The sequence below is a fragment of the Jaculus jaculus genome, chromosome 2 (genome assembly GCF_020740685.1).
Source record: "Jaculus jaculus isolate mJacJac1 chromosome 2, mJacJac1.mat.Y.cur, whole genome shotgun sequence".
NCBI lineage: Eukaryota > Metazoa > Chordata > Mammalia > Rodentia > Dipodidae > Jaculus > Jaculus jaculus.
Window position 1 is genome coordinate 39,107,860 of NC_059103.1, and position 18,002 is coordinate 39,125,861.

Here is an 18,002-nt window from a genome sequence, read left to right on the forward strand (position 1 = left end):
TGAGATTCTTGGTCCATTAACTGGTTTGTAGACATTGGGGAATTCTGGATTCCCATTATTCTTCCCATTTCCTACTTGTCAGACAGGCATTAGAACAGCCCACCCCTAAGGCTGGGAAGACAAAACCATAAACAGCTTAAGCATGTTGGGCTGGAGAGATGGATTAGCAGTTAAAGCACTTGCGAGCAAAGCCTAAGGAGCCAGGTTCAATTCCCCAGGGCCCATGTAAGCCAGATACACAAGGTGGCTGGAAGCCCTGGCACACCAACTCCTTTCCCTCTCCTTCTGCCCCAGACACTTTTTTTTTTCTTGCAGTGATTGAGGCTTTCGCATGCCAATTCTCTCTCTCTCTCTCTCTTGAAAAAAAAAATTAAAATAAAAAATAAGAAAGCCAGCCAGACATGGTGGTGCATGCCCTAATCCCAGCACTTGGGAGGCAGAGGTAGGAGGACTGCCATGAGTTCGAGGCTACCCTGAGACTACAAAATTAATTCCAGGTCAGATTGGGCCAGAGTGAGACCCTACCCCGAAAACACACAAACAAAACGAAAACAAAAACAACAACAAAAAGCCATATGCCACATTTTCTCTACCCTATGTGGATCCCAGCTACAAATGTTTAGATTTCAACGTGAGTTGGAGTAAAGTCAGCAGTCCTGTGACATTTTTCTAGCAAAGAGCAGGGTCCGGTGGCCTACAAACAGTCCTAACAAATATTTCTCTAATCTGCTCAATGTTTTATCTTCAAGAACACAGTTCATCCCACTATGTCCTTTGCTTAAAGGACAGTGTGTTCCTGGAGTTAGTTACACATTTCACTCACTCGTCAGGCCGGGCACGGAGGAAGAAGCCCACTGCCCTGCGCTCCCCATCGTGTGGCTCAGGTGAGAGCTCGCAGACCCCGTTCAGGCTCGCAGGGAATCCATGGCGACGGATTTAACCAGATGGGGGAACAGTGCTCATGGCAGTTCATGATTACTTGTGTGAAATAGAAGTATTGGTGATGCCGGGGGCCATCCTCCTTCCTTCCTTTCTTCCTTCCTTCCCTCCCACCCTTCCATTTCCTTCCTTTATTTCTTCCCTCCCTTTCATCTTCTTTCTTTCTTTTCCTTCCTGCCCTCTCTCCCTTCTCCTTTTCACCTTCTCTCATTCCTTTCCTTTTGCTTCCTTTTCTTTCTCTTCCTTCCTTCCTTCCTTCTTGCCTCCCTCCCTTCCTTCTTGCCTCCCTCCCTCCCTCCCTCCCTCCCTCCCTCCCTCCCTCCCTCTCTCCCTCCCTCCCTCCCTCCCTCCCTTCTTTCCTTCCTGCCTCCCTTCCTCCCTCTCTTCCCTTCTCTCCTTCTTTTGTGTGTGTGTGGCACATGCACTTCTGTGGACAGATGTGGCGCCTCAGTCCCCCATCCAGTGCTCATCTGCTTGTCTCCTTGAGCTGGGGTCTCCTTGCTCATTCCAGAACTCTTCACAGTTCCGGGAGCCCTGGCAGCATCTCTTTGGTCTCTGATCACTACAGGATTGGGGTTACAGACATGTGTGGCCATACTCAGCTATTTACGTGGGTTCTGGGGACTTGAACTCAGTGGTCTCAGTCCCCCTCCAACCCTCATGCTTGCATGGGAAGCGCTCTTAACCATTGAACTCTCTCTCCAGCTCCCTCCACCCTCCTACATTTTTTATGAGAGAAAAAGAGGTGGGGGGGAGGGAGAGAGGGAGGGAGAATGAATTGGTGTTCCAGGGCCTCTAGCCACCTGCAATCAATCTCCAGCCACATGTGTGACCTTATGCATGTGTCACCTTGTGCATCTGGCTTACATAGGATCTGGGGTCCTTAGGCTTTGCAGGGAAGCACCTTAACTGCTCAGCTATCTCTCCAGGCCCCCACAATTTTTGTTAGGCAAGCTCTCACTCTTCTAGCTCAGCATATACTACCACACCAGTGAACTTCTTTCTACTTTCTTTTTACAACTGCTATTTGCAGGTATTTTAGGCCACCTGTATTTCTAGCCCAGGTTAACCTGTGCAACCTCCTCTTCTGGCTTAGGAATAGTATGCTCTGTTTCTAGAAGTGTCATCTTCAAGAGGCAGGAAAGCGCACTGTAGGTTACTTGCCATGAGCTCTGTTAACACGTCTTGGAGGCTTTGTTCACTTGGATATGCTCAGTGATCAAAGAGTCCCCATAGCTAGGGTTACTGACACGTGCCTATAATCCCAGCATTTAGGAGGTCGAGGCAGGAGGACTGTGAGTTCCAGGCCCTCCTAGGCTTTATAGCAAGAATGTGACTTAGAAAATAAAATAAAAGATAAGATAAAACCAAACCACAGTGAGTCCTTAAGGTCATTATCACTCTGAATTTTTAACCATGTGCAGTGAAAACTCAGCACTGGTTTGGGGCCACTGGAATCCTGCGCCAGTCCCTCTGTCTGGCCTGTGTGCCTGTCAAGGCCACCATTGTGACAATGGTATGACACACACTGCATATGTCAAATAACAGCTCCTCGACACTTGGTAAATAACTGGACATGAGTATAGTGGCCAGGACAGCCTCCCAGCTGTCTGTAAGGAAACATGAAGTTTGGACACCTGGTCTGCGTGGCGCTGCGGGGCTTCTGGGTGAGGTGAGCAGCAGGTCGTTTTCAGAAGTCAGCGCAAGGGCTGAGGAGATGGCTCAGCACTTAAGAGGCTGACTAAGAGGGCTTGATGCATCACTTCCCTGGAGCCCATATAAAAATCCGGGCATGGCCGTGCATGACTATAACTCCAGTCTGTAAAGGGACAGTTCAGAAAACTGTCAGGGCTTTCGATGGACAGCAGTGCCGGATTGAAGGACAAACCCATTCCTGAGGAAATGCATGGATGAGCGATAAAAGAACAGCCATCATTCTCCTCTGGCCTCCACGTGCACATCTACGCACACCTGTGCTTATGACGCATGTCACATTCACGTAACAGTGCGCCACATGCAAAGCCTTCTCTCCCTCCCTCCCTCCCTCCCTCTCTCTCTCCCTCTCTTCCTCCCTCTCTCTCTCTGTCTCTCTCTCACACACACACACAGTCAGCGCAGGGTGAGGCCTGGGAAGGGCTGGAAGCTACTCTTGCATTCTGGCGCTAACATTGACTGCCGAGGAATCCAGTCACCAAAACAGAAGGCAGACCAGTCACCTGGGAGCGGGACACGGACACAGTTGAGAGCAGCTCCCGTTCAGTTTGCAGAACCGCATCTGCCCTGGGAAAGCCCCAACAGTGTGGGCAACCGTGTGCCAAGGCATTGAAGTCAAGGGACATGCTCTGCCTTTCTTCCTGGAGTATGCGTTTTATTTTAGGTCAGATACCACAAGACCATTGTTTTCCTTTTTCTTTTTTTCCTTTTTCCAGGTAGGGTCTTGCTCTAGCCCAGGCTGAGACCTGGAATTCACTCTTTCGTCTCAGGCTGGCCTTGAACTCACAGCTATCCATCTACCTCTGCCTCCCAAGTGCTAGGATTAAAGATGTGCACCACTACATCCAGTGACCATTGTTCTTTTTTTAAAAAAAAATTATTTATTTACTTTTATTTGACACACAGAGGGAAGGAGGAAGGGAGAGAGAGAGAAAGAATGGGTGTGCCAGGGCATCTAGCCACTGCAAATGAATTTTGTTTTTGTTTTTGTTTTTTGAGGTAGGATTTCGTTGCAGCTCAGGCTGACCTGGAATGTAATCTCAGGGTGGCCATGAACTCATGGCGATCCTCCTACCTTTGCCTCCCAAGTGCTGGGATTAATGGCGTGTGCCATCATACCCAGCTGGATCTGGATATTGTAATGTGAGTTCTTAGGCTTCATAGACAAGCGCCTTAACAGCTAAGCCATCTCTCTAGCCCTGGCTTCTGGTTATTCTAAACACTGCATGTATCACTTTGGACATGTATTGTGTCTTTAAAAATCTTGCTTTCAAGCTGGGCGAGGTGGCACACGGCTTTAATCCCAGCACTCAGGAGGCAGAGGTAGGAGGATCGCCCTGAGTTTGAGGCCACCTTGAGAATGCAGAGTGAATTACAGGTCAGCCTGGGCTAGACGGAGACCCTACCTCAAAAACACAACAACAAAAAAAATCTGGCTTTTGGCTAGAGGGATGGCTTAGTGGTTAAGGCGCTTGCCTGTGAAGCCTAAGGACCCAGGTTTGATTCCCCAGTACCCATTACCCAGCCAGATGCACAAGGTAGCACATGTATCTGGAGTTTGTTTGCAGTGGCTGGAGGCCCTGGTGTGTCTATTCTCTCTCTATCTGCCTCTTCCTCTCTGTCCCTCTCTCTCAAATAAATAAATTAAGAATGTTTTTAAAATCTTGTGCTGGAGAGATGGCTTAGAGGTTAAGACACTTGCCTGTGAAGCCTAAGGACTCATGTTCTACTCTCCAGGTCCCATATAAGCTAGACACACAGTGATGCAAACACACAAGGTTGCACATGCTCACAAAGGGGCACATGTATCTGGAGTTTGACTGCAGTGGCTGGAGGCCCTAGCATGCTAGTTCTCTCTCCCACTCTCTCTCACTCTTACATTAAAAAAAGGCAGTCTGGGGGCTGGAGAGATGGCTTAGTGGTTAAGCGCTTGCCTGTGAAGCCTAAGGACCCTGGTTCGAGGCTCGGTTCCCCAGGTCCCACGTTAGCCAGATGCACAAGGGGGCGCATGGGTCTGGAGTTCGTTTGCAGAGGCTGGAAGCCCTGGCGTGCCCATTTTCTCTCTCTCCCTCTACCTGTCTTTCTTTTGTGTCTGTCGCTCTCAAATAAAAAATAAATAAATAAATAAAACATTTTTTAAAAAGGCAGTCTGTTGGGCTTCCCTCAAAAAAAAAATCTTGTTTCCACTCTCACAAATAGCTTACTTCTGGCTCAATAGAATGGGTATACTACGCCTCCTGCCACTACAAGGAAAGTGCAGGCATATGCACCATTTGTGGGTGTGCTTGCTCATGTGGGTAATGGGAAATTGAGCCTGGGCAAGCAAGACCTTTAACTCCAAGCCATCTCCTCAGCTCTGGTTTGCTGTGCATGAGTTGCCATGGACAGGCCTTCACTGCCGCGGCTATCTCCGGGCTCTTTTCCTTCCAGAGTTAACTTTCCCTGCGCCCTCCATACCTTCCTCCATATCTTCTGTTCCACTCTCATCCACACCTTAAGGCTCCTTCTCTATTGCTTTTTATTGATTTTTTTATCTTTTGGTGGGGCTGGACATTGAACTGGGGCCTCATGCATGCATGGCAACCGCTCTACCATTGAGCTGTGGCCCTAGCCCTGCCAAGGGCAGGCTGTATCCTATCTTAAAAACACAAGACAACCAGAAAGACATTGCTCAACCTTGCTCTCTTCTACTCTGTTTATCCCTTTTGCAACAAGACATTTTGATTTTCTCTTTCCTCATGACCATTTGGCTTGTCAGTCTGTCTTCCTTTTCCTGTTCTCATCCTATTAGAATTATAGCCTCAGAAGTCAGTGAAGTGCCCATGGAGAGCAATCCAAGGAGGGTTTTGCTTTAACCTCATTTTCTGGTCTTCTTGGGAGTATCGAGTTTCCCTTCTCCAATGTACTTCTCTGGTTTATATTTGTCCACCTGTCTGTCTCCTGATTGGATTATACAAACTGTCCACTGCATAGCATCCGGGCTTGGAGTCCAAACCCCTGTATTTGCAACCCTGAGGTTCAGGTTGGCCATGAATTAACTGAATGACTTTTGGTAAGCAACCCTCTCCATGCCTCATTTTCCCTAGTGTGTGTGTGTGTGTGTGTGTGCATGCACACACTTGTGCACATGTGAATGAATGAGGCAGCTTCTCATTCTAGCCCAGGTTGATCTTGAACTCACAGTGATCTTCCTGCCTCAGCTTCTTGAGCACTGGGATTAAAGGCATAAGGCACCCTATTGAAATGGGATGTTAGGGGTTCAGGAATAAGGTCCTAGGCTGGGCATAGTGGCACATGCCTTTAATCCCAGCACTCAGGTAGCAAGACCCTACCTCAAAAAAATTTTTTGACAATTCATACAAATATATATTGTATTTTTAAAATTTTTATTTATTTGACATAGAGACAGAGGCAGATTGAGAGAGAAAGAGAGAATGGGTGTGCCAGGGCCTCTAGGAACTGCAAATGAACTCCAGTTATATGTGCATCTGGCTTTACGTAGGTACTGGGAAATCGAACCTGGGTCCTTAGGCTTCACAGGCAAGTGTCTTAACCGCAGAGCCATCTTCTCAGCCCACGTACTGTATTTTGATCACATATACACCTATTACCCTCTTTTATTCCCCTCTCACTCCAACTGAACCCTTTACCCCACTACTTAGCAGTGGCTTCGGGTCTGCCCCAGCCTCACTCTTCATCCCCTCCCCCCCCCCCCCCCACCCAGGTAGGGTCTCGCTCTAGCCCAGGCTGACCTGGGATTCACTAAGTAGTCTCAGAGTGACCTGGAGCTCATGGTCGTCCTCCCACCTCTGCCTCCAGACTGCTGGGATTAAAGGCATGCATCACCAGGCTGGCTGCTCCTCTGTTTTAAATCAAAGAACGATTTAAGGTTTTGAGAGTTTAAATCGCTCCTCTCGGGACATCTCCCTGCTTGTTGAGCCGGAAGCGTCCTTAACAGTTAAAACTTTTTTTTTTTTTTTTTTTTTTTGAGGTAGGGTTTCACTCTAGCTCAGGCTGACCTGGAATTCACTATGCAGTTTCAGGGTGGCCTCGAACTCACAGTGATCCTCCTACCTCTGCCCCCCAAGTGCTGGGATTCCACGTCCAGCAACAGCTAAAACTCTTGTTGGTGGGACAGGCAGTCACAAAGAACAAGTGTCCCCGTAGAGTAAATGAGCGATGGTAGCTCTGGTAGCACTGCGGCATGGCGCCATCTGCTGGCACCACGGGGAACGGCGCCGGGCGGAGTAATGTCACTTGGAGCCCGGGAAGGTCCTCAGAATTGCCCTTCTTTCTGGAAAAAAGTGTGGGTGAGACTGGACAGGAGGAAAGACTAAGAGGAAAGCGCAGAAAGGAAGGTAGGAGAAACATCTCACGAGTGTGGGGACGCAAAAGGCGCAGCATCTGTGCCTGCCACGATAACCTTGCCCGTGTCATTGGAGGGCAAGTCCCTCCCCCACCTGAGGACCACCATAAGCGCACGGACCCTTCTCTTCACTCTGGAATGTCGCTGTCCAATACTGCAGTCCCCGGAGGACCCTGCCTCACCTCCTCACTTCTCTCTGTGTGTGGGAAATAGGGGCTGGGGAAACGCAGCCGTGTCATCACTGTTGTGTCTTGCCAGGAGCTGCAGCCCCGGGGGGGGGGGGTGTGCACCCCAGCCACACTTTGCAGTGCTCACGTGACAGCCACCCCAAGCTGGGGCAGCCCCGATGGGGGAGGAGTGCGGCTGTGTGGGACCCACATGCAGCACAAGGAGGGAGCTGAGTCCCCCCCCCCATGGGGTTTTCTGGGAGCTGTCTCTTTGGAAGGCGAAAGTGAATCCGAAGTCTTTTCTTTTTTACTGTTCACAAGCCATATTGATTGATCAGTAGATGGGTTGGAGATCATTGTATTGTAGCAAAGAACTTTAGGATGTGAGGGACTGAGGGAAGACATGGACCCTTCGGACTGAGGTGTCCACACACTTGGTCAACACAAAGGACATTGTCTAGGAGTGGGATGTGGGTTTCTAGAGAGTGATCAAGTATAGATTGTGCACCTGGGCATGGTGGCACATACCTACAATCCCAGTTCTCAGTGAAGCTGAGGCAGGAGGATTGCAAAGGCAGCCTGGGTCGTTTAGGGAATCTCTGTCTCAAAGTAAAACCTAATTTAAGAAAAAGGTGGTGAGGACACAGCTCAGTGGCAGAGTCCTTGCTTTGCTGTGGGAGGCCCTGTGATCTTGTGAGTGGGGGAAGGTATAGATTTTGGACTCATGAACTCAACTTTGCTGGTACTATCTGAGAATGAGGATTAAATGAAGTATAATAAATGCTTTTGAGCAATCAGGACTGCATTTGGTTAAGGAGGAAGCTGGTTAAAGTAGAGAATCCTATGGGCTGATACCACCTCAAGTACTTTCCCCTAGAATACAGGCTTTATTAATGCAGGGCATGGTGTTTCTTTGACTATGAACCCACGGGCTGGCTGTTTTGTGTTGTCTTTCATACACAAACCACACACACAAAGGAAGAAAGAAACAAATTTCACAGTTTCCAAGCAAATACAGCTATTGTAAACTGCATTTCACCACTGCGGAGCAGAAATGGGGGGAGTACCATCACCATAGCGGGGGCTGATAGAGGTCATGGAGGGCCTGGGGAATCACACTGGAGAGTAGCTGGTGACATATATTGAGCAAAGGTCAGCTAACACAGCTTCTCCTGCACCATGTATGAAAAGCTTAACCTCAGGGCTGGAGAGATGGGTCACCATTAAGGCTCTTGCCTGAAAAGCTTAACTACCATCTCACTTACAAGACTGTCCATCATAACTTCCAATAGCAGGCAGCCATTCCTGTTATCTTCATTAACGCCTTCAGAGGGGGAAGGATTGTTAGTATGTATGGGAGTAAAAATAAAACACAAATGTTTGTAATTTGGGCCCTCATACCTTTTGACTTCAATACATAGAAGGATTATTGGTCATAAGCCTAATGTGTTTATGTGGAAGAAGAGAGAGATACAGAGAATATGAGAGAATGGGCACACCAGGGCCTCTCGCTACTGCAAACAAACTCCAGACACGCATGTGCCAGTCTATGCGTCTGGCTTTACATGGGTGCTGCACTTGTGGGAAGAGCCAGGAGACCAAGAAGTCTTTGAATGGTCTGTGTCCATCTGAAGTATGCTCGCTCGCTGTCCTGTGTTGCAGCAGGTGGACATGACTTTGGTTTTGCTTAGATTGGCTGAAGGTCGCAGCTGTTGACAGGCTGAGGAAACTGTAGGCAGGAGGAAGCATGTGTAGGCGGTAGGGGTCTTGTAACAAGCTACAAGCTATTGTGAGCCTGATTTAACTCTTAGTTCGTTTTATTTATTTTTAATTTGTTATTTAAAAATAATTTTATGGCCAGACATGGTGGTGTATGCCTTTGATCCCAGCACTCGGGAGGTAGAGGTAGGAGGATCACCATGGGGTCAAGGCCACCCTCAGACTACAGAGTGAATTGCAGGTCAGCCTGGGCTAGAGTGAGACCCTACCTTGAAAAACCAAAAAAAAAAAAAAAAAAAAGTATTTATTTGAGAGAGAAAGAATAAGGGCATGTCAGGGCCTCTTGCTACTATAAACAAATTCCAATTCACGCACCACTTTGTGCATCTGGTATTGTGTGTGTAGTAGGGAATTGAACTCAGGCCAGCAGGCATTGTAAGCAAATACATCTTACCTGCTGAACCATCTTCCCAGCTCTCAACTTATTTGTTCTTTCTTCTTCTTCTTTTTTTGTGATGAAGTGTTGCTATGATGGTTAGATTAGCCCAGAACTAATGTTTTTATTTCAGCTCCCCAAGTGCTGTGATTATAGGTGTGCACAGCCACATCCAGCTTGCCCCATACTGTGTGTGTGTGTGTGTGTGTGTGTGTGTGTGTGTGTGTGTGTGTGTGTTTGGAGGTGGGTCTCACTCTAGTCCAGGCTGACCTAGAATTCACTATGTAGTTTCAGGGTGACCTTAAACTCCTACCTTTGTCTCCTGAGTGCTGGGATTAAAGGTGTATGCCACCACACCCAGCTCCCCTCATCTTTTAAAAAATATCTTCTTAGTAATTATTTATTAGAATGGGGGGGAGGGAGAATGGGGGCACCAGGGCCTCAGCCACTGCAAAGGAACTCCAGATGCATGTGTCATCATGTGCATGTTGCCCACGTGGGTTCTGGAGAGTTGAACCTAGGTCCTTAGGCTTTATAAGCAAGTGCCTTAAGCTCTAAGCCATCACTCCAATCCCTTCCCCATTTTGACTTGTACATTATTTTTTATTGTTTTAAATTTTATTTATTTATGTAACTTTTTTTGTTTCTTTGAGGTAGGGTCTCACTTTAACCCAGACCTACCTTGAATTCACTATGTAGTGTCAGGGTAACCTTGAATTTATGGCAGTCCTCCCATCTCTGCCTCCTGAGTGCTGGGATTAAAGGCATGCACCACCATGCCCAGCTCTTACATTCTTTTAAAAAAATATTTATTTATTTATTTGCAAGCAGAGAGAAAGAGAGATGGAAGGAAGACAGGCACAAAGAATGGGCACACCAAATCCTCCAACTGCTGCAAATGGACTCTAGATGTACGTGCCACTGGGGAATCAAACTCAAGTTGTTAGGTTAGCAGGAAAGTACCTTATTCTCTCCAGCACAGCTCTTACATTCTTTTTGTCACCTCTTCTTCAAGGTCCCTGAGTTTTGAAGGATTTGATAGAAATGTCTCATTTAGTGCTGAAAAGTCAGCTCTAACTTCTCAGCACTTTGACAGTTTTGAGTTGCCTCAATCCTCCTCTCACCAAATGTGAGAGCAAGCTGGTGTGTGGGCCCACACCTTTAATCCCAGCTCTCAGGAGGCAGAGGTAAGAGGACCCCTGTGAGTTTGAGGTCAGTCTGGGACTACAAGATGAGCTCCAGGTCTGCCTGGGTTAAAGTGAGACCTTCCTCACAAAAAAAAAAAAAAAAAGAGAGAGAGAGAGAGAGAGAGAGAGAGAGAAACAAAGCCAGCAAGCACCATCAATATATGGGCATATCTGAGATGTGGGTGCGTATTTATTGATTTATTAATTTTTTGCATTTTATTTGTTTATTTGAGAGAGACAGAGAAGCAGATAGAGAAAGAGAGAAAATAAAGAGTGGGCACACCAGGCCTCCAACTACTGCAAATGAATTCTAGATGCATGTGCCCCCTTGTTTATCTGGCTTACGAGGGAGCTGGGAAATTGAACCTGAGTCCTTTGGCTTTGTAAGCAAATGCCTTAACTGCTAAGCCATCTCTCCATCCCTATTTATTTATTTTTAAATTTTAAAAAAATATTATTTATTTATTTATTTGACAGAGAGAGAGGGGGAGAGGGAGAGGGAGAGAGAGAGAGAGAAAGAGAGAGAGAGAATGGGCATGCCAGGGCCTCCAGCCACTGCAAACAAACTCGGGTCCTGGGGAATAGAACCTGGGTCCTTTGGCTTTGCAAGCAAACACCTTAACCACTATTTTAAAATTATTTATTTATTTATTTATAAGCAGAGAGAGGAGAGAGACAGACAGAGAGAATGGGCATGCCAGGGCCTCAAGCTGTTGGAAATGAACTCCAAATGCATGTACCACTTTGTACATCTGGCTTTATGTGGGTACTGGGGAATTGAACTCAGGTCATTAGGCTTTGCAGGCAAGTGCCTTACCCTTAAGCTATCTTTTTAGTCCCCCCCCTTTTTTTTTTTTTGAGACAGCATCATTGTGTGTAACTCAGGCTGGTGGCCTGGAGCTCATTATGTAGCCCAGTCTGGCTATGAACTCACAATGATACCTCTGTCTCTTGAGTACTAAAATTAAAGTTCTTTTCTTTTTTTTTTTTGAGGCAAGCCCAACAGACTGACCTTTTTAAAATTTTATGTGAGAGAGCAAGAGTGAAAGAGAGAGAGAGAGAGAGAGAGAGAGAGGAGAGAATTGGCACGCCAGGGCCTCCAACAACTGTAATCAAATTGCAGGTGTGTGTGCTGTCTTGTGTGCATGTGCGGCCTTGTGTGTTTGTGACACTTTGTACATCTGGCTTATGTGGGACCTGGAAAGTCGAACCTGGGTCCTTTGACTTCACAGGCAAGTACCTTAACCGCTAAACCATCTCTTTAGTCCTTGTTTTTCTTTTTGTCTTTAATTTTTATTTACTTATTTAAAAGAGAGAAAGAGAGAGAGAATGAATTGGTGTGCTAGGGCCTCTAGCCACTGCAAATGAAATCAGGTGCATGTACGACTTTGTGCATCTGGCTTTATGTGGTCCTGGAGAATCAAACCTAGGTTCTTTGGCTTTGCAGGCAAGGGCCTTAACTGGTAAAGCATCTCTCTAGCTAGCCCCCTCATTTTTCTTTCTTTTAATTTTTTTTTTAATTTATATTTTTTGGTTTTTCGAGGTAGGGTCTCACTCTAGCTCAGGCTGACCTGGAATTCACTGTGTTGTCTCAGGGTGGCCTTGAACTCACGGTGATCCTCCTACCTCTGCCTCCCAAGTGCTGGGATTAAAGGCATGCACCACCACGCCTGGCTTCCCCTTGTTTTTCTTTTAAGAAAAGTTCCCATAATGGCATCCTAGCTGAATGTGATCACTCACACCTGTAATCCCAGCACTCAGGCGGCTGAGGCACAAGGATCTTAAGTTTAACGTGAGCTTGGGTTACATACTAAAGTTCAAGACCAGCCTGAGCTGTGAAGTGAGACTGTCTCAAGATAACCCAGGGCTAAAGGATGTTGCTGGGTGGTAGAGAGCTGGTTTAGCATGTGCCAGCCCCTGCCTTTGAGCCCCAGCACTGGAAGAAAGGCATCTCCGAGTCCAAGGCCTCCTGCGTGGTGAGCTACCACTGCACTGCTGAACTAGACCCTCAACATGCACTCTGATTTTCATTTTATCTGGACGGTTATCGCTACCTGTTTTTATTGCCCATAAAACAGTATCACAGCCTGGAGAAAGAATAGAGGTGATTTGGGCTCACAGTTCTGGTCTAAGGTCAAGGGGCCACATTAGCTGATGATCTTCTTGCTGGAAGAATTCTTTAGTTTTGGTTTTTCAATGTAGGGTCTCACTCTAGCCCAGGCTGACCTGGAATTCACTATACAGTCGCAGGGTGGCCTAGAACCCACAGTGATCCTCCTACCTCTGCCTCCTGAATGCTGGGATTAAAGACGTTCACCACCATGCCGTTCTTTGCTGGAGGAACTCTTAGGCACAGAAACCCAGCCAAACTTGCTTTTTTTCCCCCCTCCATTTTTTTATTAATGTAATTTTAAATGTTCATTATTATTATTAACAACATATTTTGTATGGATACATCATGTGTTGGTATCCTCTTTTCCCTCTTTCCTGCCCCCATTCCGTTGGGGACGCTCCTTAGTGGGGTTGCATGTATTCCCTGTGAGGTTGTGATTTGAGCATTGTGGGAGCCAAGCTGGCTTTTATAGCACACTCACTCTCAAGACAGCCCACTCACCCATTAGTCCGTTCATGTGGACAGAGCCCTCGTCACCTCCTGAAGATCCTATCCCTTAATATCTCATAATGAACACTTCATTTCAACACAGAATCTAGGAGAGGCAAATGGTAATGCCAGAGAAATTCAGCGTGCTTCACAGACATATGCCAGCAGTCCTTCACTCTTCGCAAACACTGACAGCATGCTGCACTCATGAGGTGGCCCAGCCCTGACGGTGACCTCTGGGGTTTGTCCAGCTCTACAGACCGTGACAATCCTGGGGTTACTTCCCAGTGCAGAAAGTCCTGTGTAACATCACTGTGTGTGTGTGAACACTAACACTTTGTATAAAAGTGCATCCTTCAGGCCCTATAGTCCTTGAGATTCTGATCTGAACCTGGGCTTTAAATGACCTGGAATGCTGATGGAGTGCACCCTACACTCCTGGGAAATGTCTTCTTTTTGCCTTTGTACTGAAGATCAAGGTCAGCTCTGGGAGGCAGCCTGTGAGGGGAAAGGAGATCATAGTTTTGATTCTATGAGGGAGGAGGAGGGGCCTGGGGAGGATCTTCCAGGAAGAGCTAGGCTCCTCTTTGCTCTGCTTGAGAGGCTTTCTTTGACCTTGAATTCTAGGCCTGCCTATTAAGAGCAAGCTGGTTGCTGGGTTTCTGAAGCTGGGAGAAGCTGCCTTGGTTGGCTAGAGTCCTTAGTGGCTCTGCTAATCTCACAAGAGAAGTGGAGCATGGGAACCAGAGGAGCAGCTTGTTCTCCTGCCTGAGGGAAAGACCTCCAGAAATGATTTCTTCCGCCTTGGAACACAGACACCAGCTCTTTTACAATGAGACCCATGAGCAGCCCAGCCTGTCGGATGCGTGTTTCTTCTTCTTCTTCTTTTTTTTTTTTTTTAGTGAGAGAGAAAGAGAGAGAGAGAGAGAGAATTGGCATGCTAGGCCCTCCAGCCACTGCAATCAAACTCCCGATGCTGTGCAACCTTGTGCGCATGCACAACCTTTGCGTTTGCATCACCTTGTGTGTCTGGCTTACATGGGATCTGGAGAGCTGAACATGGCTCCTTAGGCTTCACAGGCAAGCGCCTTGATTGCTAAGCCGTCTCTCTAGCTCATGGTGTTCTTTTGTTCATTGTTGTTTTTTTTTCTTCCTTTTTTACTTTTACTTTTCTTTCTTTCTTTCTTTCTTTCTTTCTTTCTTTCTTTCTTTCTTTCTTTCTTTCTTTCTTTCTTTCCTTTTTGATTTTTTGATATAGGTTCTCACTCTAGCCCACGCTGATGTGGAATTCACTATGTTGTCTCAGGCTGGCCTTGAACTCACAGTGATCCTCCTACCTGTGCCTCCTGAGTGGCAGGATTAAAGGCATGCGCCACCATGTGTGGCCTCCATGTGCTTTTTTTAAGATACCTGTCCCCACTGTCAGGCACCTGGGGTTTTACCTTGGTCCTCATCACAGTGAAGCAGGGAGCTCTGCTGGTCAGAAATGAAAGAGAAATGGGGATTGGCATTTGGGGATTTTTCATGGCCTCTCTGATGTCTGTCAAGTGAGCAAGCAAGCCTGTCACCATCCAGGAAACCAAGTCTTCCCCCATCTCTAGGTCAAGAGGCCTGGGTTCCGTCAGGTGGGAATGTGTCCCATGTAACCCTGGACATCCGGTACAACCAGAAACCCATCAACCCTGTACAAACGAAGGCAGATGACTGAGCACTGGTCACCCTGGTTCAGTGACCACCTGCTGGATTATGTGGCTTTAAACATGGCTGGTGTGTAGGCCACTCCAGAGATAATGGTGGCCTTGATCTGGGCAGCCAGGGCACTGGGTGTTTAACAAGACAGCAGGTGGCTCTTGTTTATCCAAGGAGTCTAATTGCTCCTCATCATTTGCTTGTCACTTCTGTAAAAAAAAGGAGGGGGGAGAGGTGGACATAGTGGCACACTTCTTTAATACCAGCACTTGGGAGGCAGAGGCAGGAGGATTGTTATGAGTTTGGGGCCACCCTGAGACTACAGAGTAAATTCTGGGTCATTCTGGGCTATAGATGAGCCTCTACCTTGAAAAACAAAACATAAAACAATGACAACAACAACAAAATCTTTTGAAATGCCCCAAAGTCAGTGGCTGTCAGGAAGTTGGGGCTGTATCTCATACCTTATTCAAAAACTAAACCAAAATGAGTAAATAAAGCCCAGTATGGTAGCACATGTCTAAAATTCCAACATTTGAGAGGTGGAGGCAGGAAGATTGATGCACGTTTGAGGCCAGACTGGTCCACAGAGTGAGTTCCAGGCCAGCCAGGGATGCATAGTATAGCAATCAGGTCATTAAACTGGTTTGTTGTCTATGAATTTCACTTCGATTAAAGAAATGTACAGTTTACTCGTATCTGTGAAACAACTGAAACCAAGCTCTTCAGTAATCAAAGTCCTCCAGAGAGGCCTTTCTGCCCTCTAACCTTATCTTCTACCACTTCCTTATTATTTTAATAATTATCACTGCCACCGGCAGGGAACGAAGTGCACGGAGTCATCCTGAAGCCCTGCCTGCCACATGCTTCTGCCTCAAGCTCACCGATGGGCCTCAGGAGGTCTCTGTCCGCAGCTGCAGCCCACAGTTCTCTCTCAGTGCCTGTGGCCTTTTAACCCCTTGCCACCAAATTTATGGCATCTCAACCACAGTGTGGGTGTGTGTTATGGTTTGGATGTGAAGTGTTCCCCAAAAGCTTGTGTGTTGAAAGCCTGGCCCCCAAAGCAGCCGTGTTCAGAGGTTGTGTTTTTGGAAAGTGATTGAATGAGCGTGGCTCTGACCTCATCACTGGGTTCATCTACTGATGCGTTCGTGATATGATGGGCTGTTGGGGGAGATGGACACTGAGCAGGTCAGTAGAAAAAAAGTAGATCCTTGGGGATGTGCGCTTGGCGACTGTATCTTCCTCCCTCTTTCCCTTGACTTCCTGGCCACCGTGGATAAGCAGCCTTGTCTACCACATTCTCTCTCATACTCTCACCACCGTGAATCCCAGCTTTGCCTCAGACCCAAAGCAGTAGGGCCAGCCTACTTTCACCAAAGCCTCTGAAAGTGTGAATCAAAGTAAATTCTTCCTCCTTTACCTTGAGTTTCTGAGGCATTTTGTCACAGCAGTGGAAAACTGAGTAACACAGTGTCTTTGGGAGCTTGGAAGAAAAGCGGAATCTGGAATCCCAGCCCAGAGACCCCAGTGAGAACCTGCATTTGACCCAGAGCCTCAGATGGCCCTAGCACATGTAAATGTTTGAGAAGCTCTGGCTTAAACAAGGGTACCCAAAATCAGGCTGTGGTTCGAATGCCAATGAGCTCCATTTATTTACAATGTGGATGCTAGCAAAACGTGTGATAAAATTGTAAATTGTACATATACTATGTGAAGCAACTGAAAGTAGTACGTCTCCCTCCCACCTCAAGTTCTCAGATTTCTACCACAGACAGTCTTTGTTAAGTTGCTGGATCTTATTCCATGTTCTTTGAGATGCAAGCATGTGTGTGCATGTGACATAGATATATTTATAAATATATTGATATGTTTACTCCTCTCATATTTACTTGGCACAAACTGGTCATGGTGGTACATACCTGTAATCCTAGTACCTGGGAGGTATAGGAAGAAGGATCATGAGTTCAAGGCCAGCCTCGATTACATAGTAAATTCTAGATCAGCTTGGGTTAATGAGTCTCAAAAAAAAAAACAAAAAAAAAAAAGAAAGAAAGAAAGAAAGAAAAGAAAGACTGTTCACACTTGTATTTTTCACTCAACAGTCTACTGGGAGATAATTTTAGCACACGTTGGGCAGTAGTCATCTGGTAGCTGTAGAGCTGTCTTATATAAGTAATTAGTTTCTATTATAGCAATACAAGGACCCCAGAGTGTTCAGTACAATGCTATGACAGCTTCCCTTTGAGCACATAACATACTCGGTATCTGCAGGATAGAGGAATTGCTGAAAAGCAGGTATGATTTTTTGCATGTGTATAGTATATGGGGTGTATGGTTTAAGGTGTGTGTGTGTGCGTGCGTGTGTGTATACACATGCACATGTGTGAAAGTGCAGAGGCCAGAGGAGAATTTTGGGTGTCTCCCTATGTCACTTGTCCATGTGTTTTCTTTCCTTTTTTTTTTTTTTTTTACTTTCCAAGGTAGGGTCTCACTCTAGCCCAGGCTGATGACCTGGAATTCACTCTATTCTCAGGGTGACCTCAAACTCACAGCAATCCTCCTACCTCTGCCTCCCGAGTGCTGGGAATAAGGAAGTGCGCCACCACATCTGGCAGCCACGTGTTTTCTTGAGACAGAGCTCTCACTGATTGCTGTTTTCACAAGCCCCTGATTCCCCAGTGCCTGTAATAGGATTACAGACATGCCTGGCCAGGCCTAGCTGTTTATATGAGTGCAGGGAAATACGACTCAGGTGGTCTTAAGCCCCCGAAGGACCCTCATGCTTGTATGGGAAGTGCTCTTGCCTGTAGATTTCCCTGTGCAGCCCAAGCAGTTGTTTCTAAGCCAGCAGAGGATAGTACCATCCTTCACCACCCCACAAAAGAGTTTCCACTGGCATTTTTGAAGAGCTTTAAGAAGCACAAAGTGTGAGGTGGTTCATTATTCCAACTCTAAAAGGTCTTTAAAAATATTTTGTTTGGGCTGGAGAGATGGCTTAGCAGTTAAGCGCTTGCCTGTGAAGCCTAAGGACCCCAGTTCGAGGCTCGGTTTCCCAGGTTCCACGTTAGCCAGATGCACAAGGGGGTGCACGCGTCTGGAGTTCATTTGCAGAGGCTGGAGGCCCTGGCGCGCCCATTCTCTCTCTCTCCCTCTATCTGTCTTTCTCTCTGTGTCTGTTGCT

General features: G+C 46.9%; 1 protein-coding gene across 3 annotated transcripts in view; it reads left to right on the plus strand.

The window, feature by feature from the left end:
• Mro (maestro) overlaps nt 1–18,002 on the plus strand; it is a 63,740-nt gene that overhangs the window by 36,305 nt on the left and 9,433 nt on the right. Inside the window, exon 1 of one of the 3 annotated variants that reach the window (XM_045144041.1) lies at nt 815–884. The exons of the other annotated variants lie outside the window; for them this stretch is intronic. The gene's annotated coding sequence lies outside the window, so the exon portion shown is untranslated. Of the gene's footprint in view, nt 1–814; nt 885–18,002 lie in introns of those variants that run through there. 3 annotated transcript variants of the gene reach the window in all.